Source organism: Dipodomys spectabilis, unplaced genomic scaffold (genome assembly GCF_019054845.1).
Source record: "Dipodomys spectabilis isolate Male_0828 unplaced genomic scaffold, ASM1905484v1 ptg000234l, whole genome shotgun sequence".
Lineage (NCBI taxonomy): Eukaryota > Metazoa > Chordata > Mammalia > Rodentia > Heteromyidae > Dipodomys > Dipodomys spectabilis.
Genome location: NW_024870911.1, coordinates 7611649 through 7631327, shown reverse-complemented (window position 1 = coordinate 7631327; position 19679 = coordinate 7611649). Strand labels below are relative to the sequence as shown.

The window sequence follows — 19679 nt, the reverse complement described above, 5'->3', positions numbered from 1 at the left end:
TCATCCTAATAAAACTAAAGTCATGGAGTTTGATAGCTTTGTAGACCAATTTTGTGTGTAGGTTTTTTTTTTTTTTATCCTTGGATAGTACCAGTTGTCCCTAAAACCTAATAAAACAAAAACAAGTAAAAGCAAACAATTTTAGACTTATCTTCCTTTCCCCTAATTTTCTCCATAGCCTTTTCCCCTGGCAACACAAAGTATACATATACGCAACACATACACACACACACACACACAGACACACACACACACAATGTTATCTCTTCATGCAATAACATGGCCAGTATTTTAATTCAGAGGCTTAAGACCATCTTTTACTAAAATAGAAAGATTGCAACCGAAGAGGTGGTGTTGTAATAACACATTATTATTAAACTCAATTGTTATTATTTATGCAATTATAACAATAAAAGAACTGATAATGGGTTGTTGTAGCTAGCACTTTCTGAAATTGACCGTCAGGCAAGCTGCGTGATGAGGGATACATCAGCCATTTGAAAACTTGGTACACTGGTGCCAGTTTTGCTCAACTTAAATTGAACCAGCCAGCCCAATTAACCCCCAAATCTCACAGAAAGCATGGAAAGCAATTAGCAGGAAACGTGACTGGGATCTAATGCTGAGCCAGAGGCAGAATCACCAGCTTCTTTCTCTACATTCTCACATTGAGCAGTAGCTATTTTATTATTATCTTTATACCATGCACTTACTACGTTGTGCTCCTTAGTCTCTTCTTAGCTTGGATCTATCTCATCTCCCTCCTCTCCATGTCCACTATACAGGACACAGAGTGAAGGGCTAGGCTTCCTGAAAGAACAAAGGAAGGGCTAACTATCCCTAGGGGAGGTGGTGGCTGCCCACCAGGGCTGGGTCTTCACCCAGGGGAGGTGAGGGCACCAGAGGTCTGACCAGAAGGCAATACCACAATAACTAAGAGAGGGACAGTGAGGCAGGACTAGCCAGAAAGGGGCTGCTCTTGATGTCTGACTGATGTCTGGCTATGACTGAGCTGTGCCCTTCACATCTGCATATCACAAGAGCCTGGGGACTCTTGTTATAAAAGCGGCCATGTCAAGGGAGGGCTAGGTTCTGTGGCAGAGCAGGAAGTGGCATCAACTTCACAGTGAAAGAAAGACCAGGGGAAGATCTCCTGGAATGGGATTCCTTCTACCTATGTGGACAAATGCCTACCTCCCTAGTTCTTTCACTCACAGGACCCCTGGTGGTGATATCCTGCTGTCTACAAGAGGTTATAACCTAAGACAGCACTTCCTCTGGGAAGCAATCCCTAAGTTAGGTGTCTTTCGTGTGATGTCCTCCTTACATCCCTTTTTTTAGTCCTGCCCAGCACTTAGCATCTGAGTTGTAATTGCTTATGAGCCTCTTGAGGCAGAGGATGTACTTCATTCATTATTATGTCCTTAAGTCTCAGTGAGATGCCTGGAATATAGTACGTGATATTTTTATTCTGCAATTAAAAATCCATACTTTTGAGCATGATGATTTTTTTTTAAGTGCAAGGACAATCATACAGTAAACTTTAGTGTCTCCATTAAGAAACTGAAGGGCAGAAGATACTATCACTTTTGTAAGATCACTAAATAAAATTATACGTATTTTTTTCCTCAACAGAATAGAACACTATCATTCACGTGAAAATATGACCCCATCTGAGCTTGAATGTGGGCTCTCAAGTGTTGTTTCCCAAATGGATCCAGTTCCCTGAGCAACACTGACCTAAGGTAGTTTGCTGGTGCCAACAGAAGCCAGTGTGGCTTGATATTACCTTCTGAGAGACCAGGATTCAATTGCAAATACTTGCCCCTTCCACAAGGGGGCATTTATGTACAAGTAAAGATGAAGAAACAGCATTCTAGGCATATTGTTTGGACAGGGGTTGCTGGAACTGGCAGCCATTAATGTCATCTGATGCCATGAATCCTTCTTGCACTATTCTAAGTGCTTTACTGCATTAACTTCTCCTAATAACTCTACCAGGAAGCCAAGAATTTTACTCAGGTTAACAGTCAAGAAAACTTGGGTAGAAAGGATGAAGTTACTTGCCCCAAGAGGAGCAGACAGGATGTGAATCCAGACAGCTTATTTTGAGAGCACACGTTCACAGTCTGTACTATTTTGCAGCAGATTACACCTGCTTTTAAATGCACCTCACATCAATTTATAGAGCATGGCTCTCTAAAGGCTGGGTGACAGTATCTCTGGCACTGTGCTTCCTTGTGGGGGCCTAGTAACCCTGTTGGATGCTTGTTTCCAAAGGTGAGGAGTATGTATTTACCTACTCATGTGTCCCTGGGTATCTTCCACTGTGTCTGGCACAGAGAAAGTCCTCAGTAAATAGGAGAAAAAAAACAATTGCTATAAAATAATCAACTAAGATAGCAGGGCTTCTGTGCTATTTTAGCGATGTCAGTGTCTTCAGCTTAAAAAATACCGCCACTTCCCTTTGACTGACTGTCTATATGCATGTCTCTTGATTTAAATATATTATTAGTCTTCTTTTACAGGAATTATTTTACTCTAGCACAATGGATTTTAAATGTTTTTTTTTTTTAGGACTGGCTTTTTCTGAAGCCCTTCGTGAATCTCTGTTAGTAAAGGAGAAGTTGGGAGAAAGAGAGAAGAAGGGAGAAGGCGAGAAGGGTGTGGTAGGAGTAAGGAATCTTAGACTGTTACTGAGAAGAGAGCTGAAACCAAGTAACACCTTCCCTCCAATTAATGGGGAAATGGAATAGTGCTAATAGGGTGTGTGAGAGGAGTGCGGTGCAAACAGAAAGGTGATAATGGAGAAGGTGAGAAGAGGGTTGAGCTGGAGCATTCACACCATCTCCTCACGTCCTACTGAAGCGGGAGGGTGGCATGGACAATCAAGTGTGCTAATGAACCCATCTTGCTGTCATCCCTTCCCACCCCTTTGACTGCGAGCTCCTTGATATTTCTGTATAAGCACACTCAAGAAAAGCTTTCTTTCTATAAGGCACACTGAGCTAAGAATCTAGCTTTTTTCTTCTTCACAAGAGTTATGTAATTAGAGGCAAAGTGGACATGTATCTTGATGTCTCCACCTCCCCCCCAAAAATTCTGCTTGGAAATGCTCTGCTCAATTAACCCATAAGCACCCCTGAACTTGTCAATCCCTGTGCCTCAAGGTTGGTTTGAAAATACAGATAGCATAAACGGATGCCGTGAATGACAGGAGCAGTTGCAAAGCTCTCTTGCTAGATCCATTTGTTCCAGAATTATAGCAATCCCTTACCTAGTACTCGTCAGGGACTTTCCTTAGGTCTGGAGACCAAAAATCCTTTCCACCCTCCTCAAGGCCTTACAGGATCTGATCCCTACTTTCCCTCCCCATTGTCAGTCACTACCTTCCCAATGCTAGTATCCTGCTTTCTCTTCTAAGGTCATGCCAAGCTTCTTTCTGCCTCAGGGTCTTCTTCCTTCCTTTCCTAGTGTTCTTCTGCTGGAAGCTTTTCATTATATGTCCATTTAAATATACACTCCTGGCTGAGAATGGTGGTATACAACTCTATTCCCAGCTACTCAGGAGGAGTAAGTAGGAGGATCACAGTCCCAAGCAAAAATATGAGACATTATCCAAATAATAACTGAAACAAAAAAAGTCTGGGGGTATGGCTCAAGTGTGACAGGCTTGAATTCAAACTCCAGTGTGGTCAAACTAAAAACAAAGCAAATGTTGACTCTCTAGAATAGGATATTAGGTACAAGAGGACAGTTCCTAGAATGGTGCAATGTACTTAGGTGCCTAGTAATAAAGAATAAGTATCTGTCTTAGTCTACTTGGGCTAAGAGAAACAACTATAAACTTGGCTGCTTATAAGCAACAACAAATTATTTCTCACAATTTTGGAGGCTTGAAGACCTAGATAAAGTGTTGGCAGATATGGTGTCTAATAAGGACCAGCTTTGTGATTCATAGACATAATCTTCACATGTCACATGTCTTCACAGGTCAGAAGGGCAAGAGAGCACTTCAGAATCAACCTCTCTCTCTCTCTCTCTCTCTCTCTCTCTCTCTCTCTCTCTCTCTCTCCCCCCCCCCTCTCTCTTTCTCTTACCCCTTCTCTCTCTTTCTCATCCTGGGACTTGAACTCAGGCCTGGGCACTGTCTTTGAGCTGCTTCTGTTTAAGGCTAGCATTCTACCACTTGAGCCATAGCGCCATTTCTGTTTATGTGGTATGGAGGAATTGAACCCAGGGCTTCATGCATGCTAGGCAAGCACTCCACTACTAAGCCAACTTCTCAGCCCCCAGAATCTCTTGTTTTTATAAAATCACTAGCCTTGTTCACAAAAATTTTGGCCTCATGACCTACCAGAGTTCTTACATTTAGACACCAACACATGGGAGACTGGGTTTCATTATGTGAATTTTAGATAGCATTCATTCCTCTAACACCTATTAGTAGGATTATAATATATAGACAAATGACTACATAGAGGTATGCCTTGTTGCCTTTGGTAGTTGAACACAGTGAACAGTATATAATATGCCTTAGAAATGAGGAGAGGAAATACCAGCCCAGTATCTGAATATCATTGTCAAGCATACCCTTGTCTGCACAGCCATTTTACTGCCTCCTTGATCTTCTTTCTCTTTTGCCCATATCTCTTCTTGTTTGTTCAGTTTCTCAATCCCTTAATGAATATTACTATATGTACTCCTAGGTCTACATGTAGATTGTTATACAGACTTCTGCAAATGCAAAAGTAGGTCTAAGAAGTTCTCTGTTGAGGATAAGTGGTTGGTTTCATTTATTTACTTTTTTTTGTCAGTCATGGGGATTGAACTTGGGGCCTGGGTACAGTCCCTGAGCTCTTTTTGCTCAAGGCTAGCACTCACAATTTGAGCCACAGTGTCACTTCTGGTTTTCTGGTGGTTAATTGGGGATAAGAGTCTCACAGACTTTTCCTGCCTTGGCTGGCTTTGAACTGCAATCCTCAGATCTCAAGCCTCCTGAGTAGCTAAGATTATAGATGTCATTTATTTTTTAATCTGTAAATTTCTACAATTCAAACCACAGGTTGTGTAAAGGCAGAGACATGGCTCACAGGGCCACATTTCCAGGCAAACTCTTGGCCAAGTCAGGATTCTTTCTCAGTGTGTACTACTTACTTACACATACTGGGTACAAAACTCTTCTTGCTAAGTTTTATTAGCTAGAAGAATGTGGTTACTTCCTATATTTACTCCAGCTCTCATCTCCCCTAAATCTATTAGTCAGTGGTAGCTGAATCCAAAGTAGTTTGTCACAAAATGAATTTTCACAAAACAAATCAACTAACAATAGTGCCATCGGATGAAATCCTCTATTTCTCACATTGAGGGAGGATGAATTGACCATGAAAGGCTAACCTGAACATGTTAAGTCCGTTATTCCAGTTTGTAATGCTTATTCATCTGAACACAAACATTTGTTGAACATCTTCTGTGTTCTAGGCACCAGGCAAGGTGCTGGAAACACAAAGTTGAATCTGATACATTTCCTTTACATCTTTAAGGATTTTGTAGTTTAAACCTATGAATGTGTAAGCCGAGTCTGTGATGAAGATAACACACAGAGAGCCACAGAGGGAGACACACCAGCTCCTCTCACACAATCAAGCTTTGTGTGGAAACAATGAATTCCATATCGCCATGACTGTGACTGGCACACAGTAGGTACTTAATACATGTTTGACAAATGAGTAAATGAATGAATGTACACCAGATGGTGCTCCTTCGGAAATTTCCTGGAAGGGAGGTTGTCAGGGGTCTAGTTGAGAAGGATACATTTTGGACACTTCCCTCATGCCCCACTTCCATCAGCCATTTTGTCATGAGTTACCCAGGACTAAGGAAATGCTTGGGCTGTTAATAACCACTGATGAAACATTTGTGAATGCATTTATTTATGTACTATGAAGGTATTTGTGATCACCTCTAAGCTTTCTCCCTGAGATATAGTTCAGACACTATAGTACTTGCCATAAGCAAGTACTGAGGCAAGTTGACAAATCTCTTCTGAATGACTCTTTTGCACTGAGAAGGGCTTTGTGAATCACGACATTCTGGCAAAAAGACCTTTAGCTCAATTCATAAGACAGTCATCTCAGAAGCCCTGGCATTTGTAGCTGTCAATCAGCTGGTAGTGATGGCTGAATGTGGCACATGGTGAGGGAAGCTAGTCTCTTCCATGAGGACTTAAGAACTAAAACTGGTTTTCTACATTAGTATAAAGATTTTTGTGTGAGTCTGTACAAGTATTGAGGCTTGAACTTAGGACCTTATGTTCTCACTCAAGCTTTGCTCTACCACTTCAGCCATGCTTCCAGTCCTAGTATTTGTAAATGATTTTTTTGTGTTGGTCCTAGGGCTTGAATTTAGGGCCTGAGTGCTATCCCAGAGTTTTTTCCCCCCCTTTTTTGCTCAAGTTTAGCTAGCACTCTACCACTTGAGCTACAGCTCTACTTTCAGCTTTTTGTTAGGGGGAATAGTTTATTGGAGAGAAGAGACTCATGGACTTTCCTGCCCAGGCTGGCTGCAAATGCTGTCAAAGAACAAATTAGGCTTGGTCCATAAGTTCGTTGGATATTGCTACTCCTATTTTAGCAAACAGAATTGAAGCTCGGATTGGTTAGGTGAATTACTCAAAAATCATAGTCTAAGAGTAAAGGAGTAGATCGTAGTCTCAGAGTTTGTCTCTAGGTTCAGAATCAGGCTCCTGCTCTATTCCCTTCAAGACAGGAACAACAAGACAGGATCCATCCATGGAACCAGAAAATACATTAAACATACAAAACTACCCCCTTCGGAAAGCATCAGGGACTAAGATTTTTGGCCATCACAGCAACCAGACATATTCGTACATGATGTGTAAGTTAGAACAAGGTGGGTTATGCTATATAATATAGGATCCCAGACTTTCAAAAGCTTTATCAATAAATAATCCTTTCTCACTCATGCATTCCATGTACAAAGAAGTTCTGCTTAGTAAAGACCTAGTGTATGGGAGATTGTACCCTGACACCTTTCTATAATCTTAAAATGTGTGCTTCGTTATATACTGGCTCTTAAAGATTCGGCCTGGATGTGATGAATGTCATTCCACATCTATTTTAGCGGTCAAAACAGTTCAGTGTCAAAGTCTGTTGTCAGTATGCTCCAAGAAAAGGGTGATGAATATCTGTGAACAATAGCCGCAGTCTCCCACAGTTACCCAAGCAACTCTCACTATCTTTCAAGTTAAAAAGCTGGAGACAGCACCACTGGTAAGCTAGCACCTTTGAGCCTTAAAGTCAGTCACTGATTTCTCACCCAATTAGGCTATCAGCACTTTGTATTTCTGCCAGAGGATAGCTTTGGGCAGAATAGAATCACTTTGCCAGAGACAAAAAGAGGAAAGTTGTCCATCATTCTGAGTTTGCTGTGCATTTAAATGGCCTTCCTGAAATAGTTGAATTAAAGTAACTATGAAAAACTTCAGAATTCTCATAGTTAGCACCTAGTTCCAAGCTCCATGAAGGCAAAGACTTTTATTATTTTCTTTCTTTCTTTCTTTCTTTCTTTCTTTCTTTCTTTCTTTCTTTCTTTCTTTCTTTCTTTCTTTCTTTCTTTCTTCCTTTCTTTCTTTCTTTCTTTCTTTCTTTCTTTCTTTCTTTCTTTCTTTCTTTCTTTCTTTCTTTCTTTCTTTCTTTTTCTTTCTTTCTTTCCTTTTGTTGGTCGTGGGGCCTGAACTCAGGGCCTGGGCACTGTCCCTCAGCTCTTCAACTCAAGGCTAGTGCTCTACCACTTGAGCCACAGAACCACTTCTGGCTTTTTCTGTTTATGTGGGGCTGAGGAATCGAACCCAGGGCCTCATGCATGCAAGGCAAGCACTCTACCACTGAGCCACCTTCCCAGCCCTCTTTTTAAATATATATATATATATATATATATATATATATATATATACTGTAAAGATATTGATTAGTTACATAAGTAAGGTAATAGCTACATTTCTTATCGAGTATTATTACTCCTCCTTTATTTTTCCCCTACCATCCCTTCCCTCCCCACCTCCCCAACTCCATCCTCCCCCCCCCAACCCCCTGCCAAAGTTATAAAGTTTGTTTTCAACATAGTGTCTCGAACATCTCTTTGTTACAATGGGTCAGCTGTATCCTTATTTCAGCATTTTGTTATTTCCCTTCCCCTCCCCAACTTATAAAAATGTATATGAGAGATGCAGGGCACCAGAATCAAATACAGTAAAAGCAGGGGTTATACCATGGGGGAAGAGCATACTAGAGAAACAAAAATCACATAGTTTATTATAAGTACATTAAAAACAAAGATAAAATCTCTTGTGTCCCTATCTTGGGGTTCATTTCACTTAGCATTATCCTATATGGTTATATGTACATAGCTTTTGACATTTTCTGCTTGTCCTAGTTATTGCAGATAAAGGAAATCAAGGGACCTGTGTTTCTTTGGGCCTGACTTACTTCCTTCAATAATTTTTTTCCACGTCTTTCCATTTACTAACAAATGGGGCATAGAATATATATGTATGTATATATTCTATATATTCTATGGAGGCATAGAATATCTATCTGTCTATCTATATATCACATTTTCTTGATCCATTCATCTACTGAGGGGCATCTGGCTTGGTTCCATATCTTAGCTATGGTGAATAATACTGCAATAAACATAGTTGTGCTGGTAGCTTTAGTATGGCCTTGTTTGTGATTGTTTGGGTAAATGCCCAAAAGTGGGATTGCTGGGTCATAGGGGAGCTCTATGTGTTGTCCACTCTCTCCACTTCTCTTCAATTTACTATTAAAATGCCTAGCTAGAGCAATAAGATGCAAACATAAAGGGGATCCAAATAAGGAAAGATGAAGTAAAACTCTCCTTTGAAGATGATATGATCTTGTATTTAAAGAAGCCCATGGACTCTACTCCCAAGTTACTCAAGCTATCCAAAACTTTGGCAAAGTATTAGGGTATAAAATTAACCCTCAAAAAAAATCAATGGCTTTCCTGTATACCAATAATGAGGAGAGCATGGCTGAAATCAGGAAAGCAACTCCTTTGTAACATCCCCACAAAAAATAAAATACCTAGGAGTTTACATAACTAAAGAAGTGAAGGACTTCTATGATGAAAACTTTAAAGACCTGAAAATGGAAATTAAAGCAGAACTAAGTGGAAAAACCTCCCATGCTCCTGGATTAGGAGGATTAACATAGTGAAAATGGCAATACTGCTGAAGACTATCTACAAATTCAATGTGATACCTATCAATATACCAATTTCATTCTTCAATGAAATAAAAGAAGCAATCCAAAAGTTCATATCAATAAAAGACCCCAAATAGCAAAAACAATGCTTAGCAGAAAGAATAGTGCTGGAGGAATATCAATACCAAATTTCAAACTCTATTACTAAGCCATAGTAATCAAAACAGCTTGGTACTAGCACATGAACAGACCTGAGGACCAATGGAATAGAACTGAAGACCCAAAAATTAGCCCTATAGCCACCTAATCTTCGATAAGGGAGTTAAAAAAATACAATGGAAGAAGGACAACCTATTCACTAAGGTGAAGCAAAATTGGTGCTGGCAAAATTGGTTAAACACCTGTAGAAAACTAAAGCTAGATCCTTATCTACCTACCCTGCACCAGAATCAATTCCAAATGGATCAAAGACCTTAGAGTCAAAGCAGACACCCTGAAAACATTACAGGAAGGAATAGGAGACACTATAGGGCTCCTTGGTACAGGCCAAAATTTTCTTAATAAAGACCCAGAAACACAACAAATTAAAGAAAGGTTGGACAAATGGGATTGCATGAAACTGCAGAGCTTCTGCATGGCAAAGGATATAGCTAGCAAGATCAATAGAAAAGCCCACGGCTTGGGAGAAGAGCGTCACTAGCCATACAAAGCTAAAACACACTTAGACTAAAATGTTTTTTCTTTCTTGCTATTGTTTCTAACATATTTATAAGGTAATTTCTTTGTTGCTTTGTATGTCCCTCCCCCATGGTATAACCCTATTTTCACTGTATTTGATGTTGGTATAATTTGTGGAGGGGAAGGTAAAAATCAAATCGTTTAAATAGGGATACAGGTGGACCCACTGCAACAATGAGATAGAAAGACATTATGTTGAAAAACGAACTTTACACAACTTTGGCTCATGTGGTAGGGGCGGGAGGGCGGGGGTGAAAGGGAGGGGGTAATGGGAAGGGATGGGAAGGGGAAACAAAGGAGAAGGCAACAATGCTTGATAAGAAATGTACTCATTATCTTGCCCATGTAATTGTAACCCCTCTGTACGGCATTTTCACATTTAAAAAAGTAAAAAACAAAAAACAACAAAAAACAAACACACTTAGAACTCAAAAAATTCAATCTCCCAACAACAAATCCTCAAAGAAACAACTGCCTGATTAATAACTGGGCTAAAGACTTAAAGAGAGACTTCTCTGAAGAGGAAGTAAGAATGGCCAATGGACACATGAAGAAATAAATGTGCAACTTCTCTGGCCATAAAAGAAATGCAAAAACAACATTGAGATTCTACCTCACACCAGTTAGAATGGTTATAATCAAGGATCTAATAACAACAGATGCTGTAGAGGATGTGGCCAAATGGCCACTATTGTTGGTGGGGGTATTATTTTGTTTACCAGTGGATATGTAGTTCTTAGCACAGTATCTGACATACATAATGTTGATAAAAGCTAATACATGTGATAGCCATTTGTTAAAGACTTCACTAGTGTTATCTTTAAGCTCTTCCACCAATCTAACACAACGTGAAGGCGCTGCCATCATCCTCATTTTACAGATGAAGAAACAGATGCAACTCAACTTACTTGAGTTCCTCTAGAACCTTAGTGAGTAGGAGTTGGAACAAAAGAAGACAACACTCGAACCCCATTATGTTCTGTTCTAAGTTGTGAATATTAAATATATTCAGTAGTCATTTCATTTGTGAGTATGGTGGTAGAAGAGAGGTTAAAATCATTTCATTGGTAATGAAATGATCTCACTATTTTAGACAAATATACTAGTACTCAAAAATCATCAGTGAATAACCTAGGCAAAGGTCCAATGAAGCTGTTGGCAGTATTTATTTGTCATAAAGAAGAAGTCAGGCCGGGCGCTGGTGGCTCACGCCTGTAATCCTAGCTACTCAGGAGGCTGAGATCTGAGGATCGCGGTTCAAAGGCAGCCCGGGCAGTAAAGACCGTGAGACTCCTATCTCCAATAAACCACCAGAAAACCGGAAGTGGCGCTGTAGCTCAAGTGGTAGAGCGCTTGCCTTGAGCTGAAGAGCTGAGGGACAGCGCCCAGGCCCAGAGTTCAAGCCCCATGACTGACAAAAAAAGAAGAAGCCAGGCTGCAGGTGAAGATGATACAACCATGTGGAATCAGGGTTGCAATTCCTCTAATCAGCTGTGGGATGTGCTGCCTTCCTTCCCTGCAAAGTGTTCTGTTGTTACAAATGCTACAACATTGAGCAATACACACAAGTGTCATTTTCTCTTTGGCTGGTATTCTAAAGAGCCAGCTCATGGGGACAGAGCATAGCTGTCATTTCAGGCCTGCCTTTTGGCTTACCTGCCTGTAGCCATATGAAGCTTTCTCATTCCCTAAGAAAGCCTTCCCTGTCCTAAGTCATATTTATAGCCTCTGACTCAACCTCGTTGCTCCTTCTAGATATCTTATTCTTTCTTAAGGTTAGGAAGCCTGCCAACGTACAGCCTGCCACTTAAACTGAAGAGTTCTTCTTGGAGTACCCTAATTATGTTCAAGCCTGGGGCAGATTATTCTTGCATACCATCCTGCTTATTTTCCATTGTTCACACTCTGAAATGAAATCTCTCTTCCAAGTTTAGCAGTCCACTCTAAGACATAAATGGATGTAAACTTATCCAACCAAATTTGTTACCCCCTGAGTTTGGATAGTTCAAAATAATGGGGTAGATTTCCTTGTTCATTAAGGCAGAACAGATTCATGCTATTCTGACTCTCCCAACTGTTAGAAGCTGTGCAGTTCATTGATAAATGATCTTCTAAGCTTTCGCACTTTTCTGCAGGTCAGGAGTTGTGAATTCAAATGCCGATAGTGACAAGATGAATAATGTAGGTGAGCAAAACAAGCCAGGTTTGAGATGGTATGAAATGAAGAGTTCTGACTACAGGGCTTGGCTGCTTTGAAAATTGTCATAAAGCTGCTAAATATGGTTTTTAAGGGAAGTTCAAAATATGTATTCTTAAAGATGTGTTATCTTCTAATTTTAACATATCTCAGATTTTAAAATATTATGGAGAAGGGATATTCTAGACAGAGGAAACTGATACTTCTGGAGAAATGTAAGCCCACTGATTATGTTAGGGTGAATGCTTGGGGAAACCAAACAATGGGATTAAAAAGCCATGTAGCTTTTTAACCTCTGGGTGATGAGATTCCATTTTGGATCTAAGCAGTAATATGACATGGTCAGAATATCATTTGAGCAGACAGGTCAAAAGGCAACAGGAGTTAGGAAGACACCACAGAGTCTTGGGGAAATGTGGAGGAATCTAATATGGGATATACAGAAGAAATAGATCTGAGAGTAATTTAGGATGAAGTGGTGGATTCAATGTGATAGTGAGGAGAAGAAGTGTAGAGATTGTTACCTAGCCTTCTAGCTTGGAAAAGTGGGCCATCAAAGATTCTGGTCATTCACCATGTCTATAAACACAGAAGCAAGAGCAGGCAGGTGGGCAAACAGGTAGGGAAAAGAGGAGCTGATGGATTCAGCTTTTGATTAGTGTTTTGCTGGGTGACATCCAGATGGGTTAGAGATAACTTATTGGGGAAGACACCAGAGTAGAAGTTGTGCTTATAATCATGAGACTGGATGGTACAGGAGCTGAAAAGCAACAGTTTAAGGTACAGAAAGAAGGTATAACTTATAGAACTCATGAAAAAAGGCATTTTACTATCAACTTCCACCATTATTCACCATGAGAAACTTAAATCCCACTGCAAGCCTCCATCTACGGATAAAACAATGTTTCCCCCTGCCTACACATTGCCATGATTTGGATATCTAAGTTGAGTGGCAGGTTCACCTTGCACATGGTAATCCAATGAAAGATCCCTCAAAGGAATTGTAACATCTCTAATAGCCTTCAAAAGTTCCTAAGGCAGCATATATTGAATATAATAAAGAACTTAATGTTTTCCTGGGGCTGCTTATTTCCTCCCATGTAGTTCATCTTCCAAAAGCAACTGCAGTTAAACATTTTATCATACTTGGAGAAGGGCTAACAATGACATTACTTTGACTCTATCAGCATGCATTTGTTGTTTTCTGAATCTGCTGCCTACTGCCACAAACAACATTCTCCTGGGGCATGAACTATATGCACTGCAAAAATCCACATAACCTTGGCATATCTGAGACCAACTTGCTATTATTCCAGGATGCTGGCATTCCAGAGTCCCTCATGGAGTTATAAAATATAGTAACCATCCACCTTTTAAAATATATTCTTAAAAATAAATTCGCCAATTTTATTTATATAATCCTTCCAGTTTTAAATTTAATTTTTGTTGGGGCTATGGGATTTGTGATAGCTCTATATTCAATGAGATGAATATCTCATTGCACAATATTGTTATTACTTGTAAAAAATCCTGCTTGGGATTCTTACAGGGTATATTTCTAACAGGTATATTTCCTGGGGTCAATACCTTCTATCTAAAGAACTGGCCATGGACAAGCAGGGAAAGAGGGAGAGCCAGAATGTCTACTAAGTACAGAGAAAAGGGGCAGGTGAGTTTTCAATGCTATTATGATCTATGGTCACACTATTGGTGGAGCTGGTTGTATACTCACTAAGCACTGATTGAAAGCTGGCTGTAATGCTTGCAAACACCATAGGCACAGCAGTTAGAATGTGTTTCTTTCACAGAATCTTGTGACGAACCAAATACAAAGATCAACTTCAAGTTCCTAGTTTTCATGCTAGAAAAGCAAGATCTCAACTTTTGTTTCCCTTCCCTTTGCAGAAATATCATTTGGTGGGAACCCAAAGGGTAAGCTTAGATATGTCCATTTTAAAAATTTTGCTCTCTCTAGAATGCCTATTTTATTACATCATTAACCTTGCAAACTATACTTGGCTAATATTTTTGGAGAAAGGATCATTCTGGTTAATAAAATCATACTTCTACAATGGAGGTCTCTCATATATCTGCCCACTTCTTTCTATCTCTGCTCTCAAAGTGTGGACCAGTGTTTTCTCTCTCCTACTGAAGCACTTTTTCCACTGCATTGGTCTCCTTATCCCAGCCTGTGTTCCACATTGCTGAGGAATACCTGAGCAGCTAGAACTTGCTCAGGCGACAATGGTTCTATTGACTACAGGATTCAATGGTTCCATTTTTGGTTTTCCCAGATGAAAATTCTTTCAGTTCCTGGGATGCAGCTTTAAAGCAGAGCAATGAAGGATGCTGAGCTAGGTAGTCACAAATGTTTCTTATATTTTATGCTGCTGAGGCCATGAGACTGCTTTTGTTAGCAATGATATCAAGTTCTGCAGGAAATAATAAATATCCTTCAATTTGGTGGAGTACTGTGATTTCCCTGCCACAAATTTAGTTTACATATTTAAAATTCTGTTATTATTACATGGAAAGCCACAGACCTGGAATATCTCTTTTCTTGATCCTAGAGGCTGGGTCTAATTTTTTTCAGCATTCCTTTAAAAAGCAAAATGTTCACAATGCCAACCACAGCAAGGATTTGTTACCTATTGAAGGTGACATTCCCTAGGGATGTACACACACACACACACACACACACACACACACACACACACACACACACACACACCCCACTACATTAAGATTGATGTATTTCCATGAATAAGGTTGCATATTGACTGCCTGATGTGGCAGTGGTCTCAAAGCAATTCAATTTGTTTAAGCAGGGCCAGTAGCTCTTTAGCATAAGCGTTATTTACTCTAAAGGTCAATAACACTAAAACATAAGACCTGCTGATGCCATTCTTGCTGACTGTATTTTTTCAAAGGATGAAAGCTCTTGGAAGCTGTCGGCATGATGATTTATATCACACGCCATTGGTTACAAGTATTTGGAAGAGGGAAAGGGTAGTTTATTTGGTTGGCTGGGAAGGCGACCACTTCAGTGCAGACAGTGGCAGACAGTCAGAAAGCAACATGAATAAAGCTGATATGACCAACATGCAGTGAAGAAAAGACTGTAACTGATAACAAAGCCAAGAGAAGCCATTATGGCCAACAGAGACACAAGGGACTACAAGAATAGGAATCAGGAAACCAGAGATGCATCAAAACCAAGGCATAGTAGAGCAGGATTGAATTGAAGTTATACACACAAAGGTTTGGGTTTAAACTTGTTTGGCTGGTAAAGATTGTTTTAGCTGAGCTTGGTAACTGTGTCCTATACCCAATCTCTGTCTTTCCTTAATGGATCGAATATCCCACATTTTAGTTGAATGGATGTTCATCTATCTATAGATCATGTTTCCCTGTCTCTTTTTGCAGATTGAAATGGTCATGTAACTAATTTCTGATTAATAGGGTGTTAGAAAAGATACCTGCATACTCTCAAACAAAAATTATTTGCTCTTCCTTCTTTTCCCTACCTGTCAGCTAGAACATGAATTTCTGATGAAGCTCAAAGTACGAGGGAGTAACAAAAAATACAAGATGAGACTGAGTAAACTAATGAATCAGAAGTACATTGATCACCTGCTTGGCCTACTGGGTGAGATTTTTGTAGGAATAGAAATTAGAGTCACTAAAATATTGTCCTACTTCAATCAATTTCCCCTCTATCCTGTGTGTTTTGTGTACCCATCATTGATAATCTGATCAGCGTTACCACAAGTCAGATGACTGAAGGTGCTTAAAATGAAAGGGAGAAATCCTGTAAATGACTGCAATATATTTTTTCTGACATATATGCTTAATTGTGAAGTCAGAGATATGTTAAGACTATTGTTATAATTTGATGCCATTGTGTCAGTTTGGGTTTGAGGAATCAGAAGGTAGATAAAACATTCCAGGATAAATCATCAATGTGATTTCAAATCATTCTTTTAATGATTTAAGAATACTTGCATACAAAGCTAGCAAGTTAAGGAATTATTAGCGTACTACCAATCAATAGAACCAAACTCTCCTATGGTTGTGAGCACATCCTCCTCTTGTCATTGTACTTATATACAAGTAGAAAGAATGGTTCCTCCTCACTTGATCTGGGATGGCAGCTACATCTTCACTTGTGTTTAAAGTTCCATTCTTAGAGAAAAATTATATTCATCTGTTTTGGGTGCGAAACCAGAATACCCATGTCTGGGTAAATTTGGTAAGGAAAGATTTAATTTGGCTCACTATTCTGGATGCCCCAGAAGAACCACGGTGGAGGATCAGATCTGGTGATGGTTAATTCTAAATAAGAATCTTACAGACTTTTCTGTCTGGGGCTGGCTTTGAACCATGATCCTCAGATCTGGTGATGGTCAATTCTAGATAAGAGTCTCACAGACTTTCCTGCCTGGGGCTGGCTTTGAACCATGATCCTCAGATCTCAGCCTCCTAAGTAACTAGGATTACAGGCATAAGCCACTGGAACCTGTGATGGTCTTCTAACAGGTAGTCCTGAGGCAGTATAGGGCATGTCCAACTGAGAGAGAGATCAGGTGTTTATCTATGGCCATTTTCTCTGTTTTTGTTTTCTCTTTCTTCTTATAAAGCCAATAATATCAATCATGGGACCTCCCCTCTGGTGATTTCATTTAATCCCGACCTTAAGGTTGTAGATAATCATAGGAAATCTCTCCTTAAATACAAAATGCATAATGGTAAGAACATTTATCATGGTTGGAAAACCAACAAAAAATGGAAGAAAGAAGGAAAAAGAAAGAGGAGCTAGAGACAGACAGAAAGAATAAATCCTGAACCATGCTAGGAATAGAAGTAGACAGATAGCATCTCTGTCTAATATGGTTAGTCTGATGGACAGCAATATTTCAGACAGGTTTATATATTTTCATCTTAGAATAGGAAATCTTAGGAATGTGATTGTATAACCATACCTTATGTGATTTGCTCAGTGAGGTTAACTTCTTTCCCTCCACTCCTCATCTTCACCAAAATAAAGAAGCCTTCTTTTTCTCCCTCACCAAAATATGAAATGACAGCAAAATTCTTCAGTAAGGGGCTTTGAGTTTAATACTCACCCAGCTGTAAGGCCTAGAGACAAAATTTTTGATGTTGAAACTCTTGTGGCACCAATTAGTACACGGATATTTAAGATCTTCCAGAAAGACTTGGCAGAATTTGAAACGTTGTCTAGATTTTCATTTTAAGAAGTATTTGTTCTAGTTTTTGTAAGAACAGTTTAGAAAAAGTCATAACATATAATTTGTGCTACTTGCTTTGCATAAACAGTGATTTCCAGTGGAAATAATTTATACTCAGTTGATTTTTTTCCCCCTTAGATTCCCCCCCTTAGATTCTAGAAAGAAAACTATTTCACATGGGCATCATTATCAGCTATTATTACAAAAAACTAAGTGTGTTTTAATGAGCTTATAAGAAATGCCCCTCTACTCATTTTACAAATAATGGGAGAAATGCCTTTAAAATTAACTTAGAGTTCAGATGTTGACTCAGTATAAGCCTCAACTAACCATTAAATTCTAAAAATACAATGTAATGACTTGGTGTGTAGACAGCTGTGCTAGAGCTGACTAATCCCTATCTGAAATGATTAGCTAGTTCTATAACCAAATTTCATTCTCCCAGTGTCATTCCCTCTGGATATTTATATGCTTATCTGTGTTCATGAGGTTCATTTGTAGGAATTTATAGTGATCAGATTAGAAATGTATCTGATAATTGAAGGATAAAAATTACTGTAAATGTTATTTGACTACTTTTTAAAGCTTTTACATAAAGTATAAAAAGAATTATTTTACAATAATTCTTTACAGTTCGGATTGTTTATAGCTACTCCAAAAACATTAGGGCAGAATATTTGATAGATACTTAGAATTGTGATTTAGTCTGAGCAAGTAACTTGTTGAGTGATTTCTCTGTTATATCCATTCAATAAAATACAACTAATAAACTAAGTAGCCTGTATTGGGAACTACTATTTAGGCAGTTCATAAATAATACAAATTCTGGCTATTTCATCTTGATATAAAGTATAGAGAACTAAGAACTATTTGCAATTTTGTGTTTATATTCCAATATATCCCTTATGCCCAACAATTGAATAATTTTGGGGTGGACACAACATGTTTAGACTAGAAAAGAGAATATATAGGAAGTTGTTAGTTTGAATTATTTTGATGGCCATTATGTGGAGTGAAGGAATTAAGTGTGACTTGCGTAAGTTCCAAAGATAGAAACTTGAATGATGTGTGCTAGGTAAAAGGGAGAAATTTCTAATTAAAGTACAATTAGCAGAGTTGGCCAGAAATTAACTGGTTACTCCAGGTATCATCATTTTCTCACTAAGAATGGTTCTTAAGAAAAGGCCAGATAGCCATTCAGAAAGTACACTGTTCAGGGCATTCAATCTTGTGGAGAACATTGACACTCAATTGCTCAGGTTTTGTCACTTTGCAGTTTCCAAAATAAGAGTTGGGACTGAAGGTGGAATTTTTCCCCCCTCAACTCAACTACAAGTTACTTTAATTTGCATTTGCTTGGCACTCTAGTGCCTAGTAATACCTCACCAAGTTTGAGAAGAGGGACATCTGGTGGATAAAATATGCAAAGGAAAGGGATTTTCATTTCACATGCTAATTTTAAATACTGTTTGGGCATGTCCGTTGATTTCCCCAAAAGTAAAAGTATAACTGAAAATGGCCAAAAATATTCATGATCAAATGATCTGTGTAAGGTAATTCTGTCATCTGACTCTTTGGCATATGTAGTGAGTGTCTTTTTTTGTGTCCTAGGATGAATTTGCTTATTTAGTAAGACATAATCACTTGGATTTGTTATTACTTTTGCTAAATCACTCAGAGAGGGAATGACAAAGAGAAAACAATTAGCTAAACTGTAAATACATTTCTTTTTCTTTTTAAAATCAGGGTCTTTGATAAAATGTTCATCTGACTTTTTCTGTTCTCATAAATTTAAAGTCAAATTTAAATATGTAAATGCAGTAGCATGTTTCTTTGTGGGAAATAAGTAATTGTCCACCCATTTTCTGAAAGCAATATAGAAACTCTTGGATTAATAAGCTGACTCCAACTCTGTTGACTCAAATAATTGTGTAGTTACTAGTGATATTCCCCCATCACAGATATCTATATTTAAATCACAAATGAGCAGCAGAAACATCATTCTTGAGAGCAGGGCTAATATTCTAGTCTTTGTGTATTCAATGTATAGGCATTTAAACATTTGGCATGAGATTTTCTTCAAATTCACCTAATTTTACACTCTCTCCCCTCCGCCCCCCTTTTTTTTTGTGAATCTACAGCTTTGTGTGTCTTTATTTTTCCTGCCTCCTATATTCACTCTGTGCCAGGCCAGGCCTGATGCAGAGCACAAAGGCAATTCTTTTACATGCCCCTTTCCTTCTTTAT

At 38.9% G+C, this 19679-nt stretch overlaps 1 protein-coding gene across 2 annotated transcripts in view; it reads right to left on the bottom strand.

Moving 5' to 3' along the window:
• The window catches only part of Ptprr (protein tyrosine phosphatase receptor type R), a 213882-nt gene that overhangs the window by 144173 nt on the left and 50030 nt on the right, over positions 1–19679 (bottom strand). Inside the window, exon 1 of one of the 2 annotated variants that reach the window (XM_042698791.1) lies at positions 17166–17238. The exons of the other annotated variant lie outside the window; for it this stretch is intronic. The gene's annotated coding sequence lies outside the window, so the exon portion shown is untranslated. Of the gene's footprint in view, positions 1–17165; positions 17239–19679 lie in introns of those variants that run through there. 2 annotated transcript variants of the gene reach the window in all.